General features: G+C 42.2%; 1 pseudogene; it reads right to left on the bottom strand.

The window, feature by feature from the left end:
* The window catches only part of LOC121034181 (60S ribosomal protein L6-like), a 61,485-nt pseudogene extending 57,962 nt beyond the window's left edge, over nt 1-3,523 (bottom strand).
* Nucleotides 3,524-6,237: the final 2,714 nt, after the last annotated feature.

Genomic DNA, 6,237 nt, shown 5'->3' with positions numbered 1-6,237 from the left:
CTCTCTGCTTGCCTTGTTCAAAGAACGGATGGCACATCTGTACCTTTAATTATCCCTTTATTCAGAAAGTATCTACTGATGGACTGCTTTGGGCCAAGCTCTATTTCAGGGAGCCTGGGTTCAGAGATGAGGAAGCTACCGTCTTCACCCTCAAGAGGCTCACCCTCAGGAAACACTTCACTGAAGTGTAATCCTGGGGTCCTTAGGAGTATGGAGGGTGAGAGATGGCAGAAGAACACCTCCTTGAGACAATAATACCTGAACTAAGTTTTAAAGTCAAATAGACTTTCAACTAGACTAATAAAAAGAAATAGGGTGTGTTATGAAAAGGAAATATCACATGTAAAGGTCCAGAGGTGTGAAACAGTCTGGTACATCTGAAGAAATATAAAGAATCTTATTTTCTCGGAGATTGGAGACTCAGATAAGAGGAGGCTAAAGATGTTGGAAACCAGATTGGTAGTTGGGGAAAGCCAATATGCTAAGATAAGGAGTTTGAAAGTATGCCCAAAGCCACAGGGAGTCACTAAGGAATATGACAGGATGGAGGTGGGGATTTCTCTAGAAATTGATTATAATCCAGGAAACTGATACCCAGTTTAAAAAAAAAAAAAAAACTTAAGAGAACTTTTGCTGGAGTATTCATTAGATAGGACATAAACTCAAGCGGAGTCCTCAGAACCAGATGTCTTGCTATTCTCTTATTCTCTCCCTGGACTTATGAAACCATTATTTGTCCTGGCAGGGCCTTTCTGGTTTGGAAAGTGACCTAGGTGTTTGCAAAGCCTTTTAGGCCATTTAACACATTGGTGTGACAAATACATGGCTCCAGGGTTTCCTAAGTCAGAGAGCAGGTATGAAGTTTCTCCCTAACTCCAAAACTAAGCATAGATTACACATGTCTATAGATTATTCCAAAAGACACAGTAGTTGCTCAGCATCACCCAGACACAGGTGAAATAACTAGTGTTTTTATTAAAAACTGAACCCATGGCAAGAACAAAGATGGAAACAGCCCCATGTTACATAACCTTTAACTCTGCAGATTAAAAAACCATAATTTAATTACAAAGTGGTACTGTTACTTGTATAAAATATAAAAAATATTTTTAAAATATAAAGGGGAAAATTGAAGTCACCCATAATTTTACCTTTCAGAGATGACCACAGTTAACATTCTTGTGTGTTTCCTCCCAATCTTTTTTCCATGAACATTGAATACATGCAATTGTAGGAGCCTAGAATTGGCAATAGTCATTTTATATCTCAATAAAATGTTTTCAATTTTTTGCATGTATATAATAAATAAAACTATAACATATTACAGTTTGCTAACTGATCCATGTACTTTTGACAGTTTTATTATATTTCTTAGAGATCACATTTTTCACTGGAAAGTTGGGAGCAAGGTACAGGCATCCACTCTCAACTGTAATACTTATTGTTAAAAAGTGTATCCTAATTTCTTAGTTCATATATTGCCATTAGCATTTCCTGTCATTAAATATTCTTTAAAGTATGATTTTAATGAATGTGAAATATTACAATGTAAGGATAGTCTCTTCAATATTTCATTGAAATGGCTTCTTACTCCTCAACTTTTAGGATATTTTCAGATTTTTAAAACTAATACATATAATACTATGATGATATAAAACTAATATATATAATACTCATATATAAATCTTATGTCACCTCTCTGAATATTTATATGTTTATTTAGGACAAACTAGGAATGAGACTTGTAGATTTTTATAGGATTTTCTCTTTGATTCAAAGAGGACCCAGTGTTTTACAGAAAAGGCTGCTGTTTTAAAAGACATAGTCTGAGGGCGCCTGGGTGGCGCAGTCGGTTAAGCGTCCGACTTCAGCCAGGTCACGATCTCGCGGTCCGTGAGTTCGAGCCCCGCGTCGGGCTCTGGGCTGATGGCTCAGAGCCTGGAGCCTGTTTCCGATTCTGTGTCTCCCTCTCTCTCTGCCCCTCCCCCGTTCATGCTCTGTCTCTCTCTGTCCCAAAAATAAATAAATGTTGAAAAAAAAATTAAAAAAAAAAAAAGACATAGTCTGCCTAGCTGTTGCCCTTTGGTTTAAACTTGAGAGTGTGTGAATCCCTAAAGCATCCTCTTCAACCTAACAGTCTTGACAACCATTTCCCCTTCATCCCCTTATAGACAACAGCTTTTTGAGTTTTCCTCTTTATCCATTCTCTCTTCATGCCCAGCTTAGACCATTCTAAAACACAATGGGGCAATATGTGCCCATGTCTCCTTCCTCCATGTTTGCCCCCACACCTCCACCTCAGTGCCTTCTCTGCAGAGACCCCAGTGCCCAGGGATAGGATGGGCTATCACTAAAGTGTTAGCTTCTTAAGCACTTCCAGAATGTTTAAAGATTTTATCGGTTAGGACTTCCGTAATTACTTGCATTTTATTTTATTTTTTTTATTTTATTTTTTATTTTATCTTTTTTATTTATTTTTTTCAATATATGAAATTTATTGTCAAATTGGTTTTCATACTTGCATATTAAAAGAGGATCCTGAAGATGGGATAATGCTTAACTCAAAAGAATGAATCACTAACAGTGTAAATCACAAACAAACTAACAAAAAAAATGTAACTGGAGAAAGAGATTTGCTTTAAGTGGGAAATCCAGTGAAGCTACAGGCTTGGCTAAACTTGCCTACCAGGAGTGAGAGAAGGAGGAAGGTAACTCAGCCAAATATGGAACCCTGGTACTATTGCCCCTTAAGTCAGTGGCAGGGGCTTTTGGGAGAGAGTGCAAGGGGGAGTGGATGGGAAGTCCTCCTGGTGGGGAATGAGAGTGAGATGGTCAGGTGGGAGGGCAGTGGGGCCTTTGCCTGCTAGATGGGTAGTCTGGCATCATACCTGAAGGCAACAGTGGGCCACCACTCTGGAGACTCAGGCAAAAAGATACTGTACAGAAGCCAGTGTTTGAAGATTATTCCAGTTTATGTGGGCTTCATAAATTGTGGAAGAGAGAAACCAGGAACAGAAAAATCAGCCAGTAAACTACAGCAACAATAACAGCTAATATTTGCTAAGTCTGTATTTGTGTGTCAGGCACTGTGTTAAGTGTCTCATGTTCTAACTCATTTAAAAACTGGCCCAGGGGCGCCTGGGTGGCGCAGTCGGTTAAGCGTCCGACTTCAGCCAGGTCACGATCTCGCGGTCCGTGAGTTCGAGCCCCGCGTCAGGCTCTGGGCTGATGGCTCGGAGCCTGGAGCCTGTTTCCCATTCTGTGTCTCCTTCTCTCTCTGCCCCTCCCCCGTTCATGCTCTGTCTCTCTCTGTCCCAAAAATAAATTAAAAAAAAAGTTGAAAAAAATATATATTTAAAAACTGGCCCAAACCTATGTTGTAAGTATTACTATTACCCCATTTTATAGATAAGGCAACCGGGAAACAGTGAGGTTAAATTACTTGCCTAAACCTCACAGCGGATAAGTTAGCAGGGCAAGGATGCAAGGCCAAGTGTATAAACCCTATCCTGTACACTGCCATGATGATGGCGGTGGAGGCAGCTGTGGCCACGGAAAGACAAGGCATGCAGCAGTTACTGTGCATACAGTCTATGTTCTGGGGCATGCAGAGGCAGAGGAAAAGAATAAAGACTGCTTCTCAGGAAATTTTCTCAGATGGCAAAGGCTGGAGCCAGGAGGTAAGAAATGTGTGATGTGCCAGAACCACTGTCATCACACAGCTGGTAGCATGGCCTCCCTTCTATAACTCAACAGATTCCTGGAGTATTCCAAGCAGGGCTTCTGCTGGACCCTGTACCACTAATGTTTAAAGACTGGTAACTTCCTTATTGAACACCAAATATATGCCAGGCACTGAACTAGAAGTTGACATGTATTATCTCATTCATTTCTCATAGCAGAACTATTTTAACTTCTATTTTATAGATGAAAAAACTGAGGCTCCGAGAAGTAATGTGACTTGCCCAAGGCATGCAGCTATGAGAGCACCAAGATTTGAACTCAGGAAAGTCTGACCCCAAATGTTATCAGTTCCCTGTCCACTCCGCTGCTGATAATATTTCAGGTTCTAGAGTTTGGGTGTTTCTTTCTCTATTTCCCCAGAGGAGGCTTATTTCCCATCAAGGAAGGAAGGTTAAGCCATCCTCATTTAGGTTTGTCATCAACACACCTCAACACTCCTCCCTCCCTATGCCCCCATCAAAAAGAAAATAACCTATCGGTTTCTGGAGCTGTAGGTTGATGGACGGCTTTCCTCAATCCATAACCTTGTCTGGATATTTCCTTCCCTTTTATGAACTCCCAGGGAGCAAGGTCACCAGGGAATAAGCACAAGATAACAGAATCAGGAGGCCTGGGTTAGAGTTGTGTCTCCTCAGCTCATGGATGTACGATTATGAGCAAGCCTCAATTTCCTCTTTGGGTTATCGGGAGAACCAAGTGAAATGATGCATGTGAAACACTTTGTGAACTAGAAAGCCCTATGTATCTATTCCACACCACCAACCCATTCTCCCTCGTCAGTCAGGATTGAGTCCAGAATAACTGTCCCCTGTGTGGCTTTCTCCACATTAGGGGAGATGAAACTGTGGACAGGGAAGTCTGGACATCCATCAGAGGTCGGCTGTGAGCAGAACCACCTGCCTGCCAAGCCTGCAGGAGTCCAGGCCAGGCAAGATGGCTTGAGTTTGTATGGGGCTTTGCAGCTTACAAAGCACATCGACATCTGTCATCTGGTGGCTTCACAACCATCCTATGAGGCAGGCAGGTGGACAGCATTATCCCTGCCGGTCAAAAGCAAAAACTGAGTCTTCAGAGAGGTTAATAAGTTGCCCAGAGTCACAAAGTTCCTGAGTGGAGAGCTGGGCTCATACCTGAGTCTTGGGCCTCCTGGCCCAGGGCTGCTTCCTGCTTTTAGTGGCAGGCCCGGGGTCCACAGCATAACTCCATCACAGCTTCATCACTGCCCTCAGCATGCACCATAGACTGGGGGACATAATGATGCATTGCATACATGTATAGTTTTCTATAAATTCTGTATAAATGTATAATGATGTACAAGTTTTATAAATTGAGCATATATTAATTTTTATTTTGCAGGTCTTTGTTTTAACCCTGAATTGGGAGCATTTGCTCAAACACTTCGGAAGACCCTTGAAAACCCCACCAGCCCAACACAGTGTCAATAGAACCTGATAGTTAAAGCTGCCTGCTCCCTACCTGAGCCCCCTCTCCCTGTTCCTGCTCAAAGTATTCTGATATGTTCAGTTCACCTCACTTAAGCTCAGATGTGGGATCCCTCCCGACCAGTGGACCAGAAAGCCACGAGGTCCCTTTAAGTGGACAGGTGGACAGGGGGCTGTCATGGGGAATGCCCACAACCTTCACTTGTTCTTCAATTAGTAGCCTAACTATCATCTTTCTGGAAGCCTACCCTGACTCCACCACGCTGGCGTCCCTTTTCTGCGTCCCCATAGTGCCCAATAATGAGCTCAATTGTTCTATGGTAAATGTGAGTCGCTTGCATAAATTCCAGACAGGGACCATATGAGGCCAGGGACTGTGTCTAGGTCATCTCCATCTCCCCAGCATAGGACCCTGAATAAATGCTTCAGAAGAGAGTAAGTGAAACATGAATGAATCAATGGAAGGTTATTTACATCCCCTCTAGCTCTTAAACATACCTCTATTCCTTCTCCTGCATGTCAGAACAAAGGCGATAGAGGGGAAACATAATGATTAAAGCCAGGGAAATAATACTTTTAAAAAATAGCTTTGATAGAAAGTTTTGTTTTTCTGTTAAGGTCACAGTTTCTATAGGCTCTCAAATAGATGGTCCATGGCACAGAGCATAGCCAGAGAAGTGAGATGTGCTCTAATGTCCTCTCACACTCATGATCCTCTAACTTGTTTAAGGACAGCGAATTATCTTTCCATTCCTTACCAGGTCGCTAATATTCAAGCTGCAGTGACCAAGTATTTTCCATGCAGCAATTTCAATTTATCCACTTCCTTTAGTAACTACCTCTTTTTTTTTTTTTTTTTAATATACCTTAGGGCTTTCTCCTTGACCTACAAAACAGCACTGTGCACTCTGTGTTCTTTGGGGAGACGTCCTCCAGAACCTTTATTTGGAAAAGCGAATGTGTGCCAGAGCCTGTCGTCCTCAGTGGGAAGTTTGATTCATCTCACCGGGGAACGGTTGGGGGCTATTCCAGTCTGGGCTTCCACTTCTTC

This window comes from Herpailurus yagouaroundi, unplaced genomic scaffold, assembly GCF_014898765.1.
Source record: "Herpailurus yagouaroundi ecotype Mexico unplaced genomic scaffold, PumYag 159, whole genome shotgun sequence".
NCBI classification, from domain to species: domain Eukaryota; kingdom Metazoa; phylum Chordata; class Mammalia; order Carnivora; family Felidae; genus Herpailurus; species Herpailurus yagouaroundi.
Note: the sequence above shows the minus strand (reverse complement) of the source record. Positions and strands in the feature narration are given on the sequence as shown.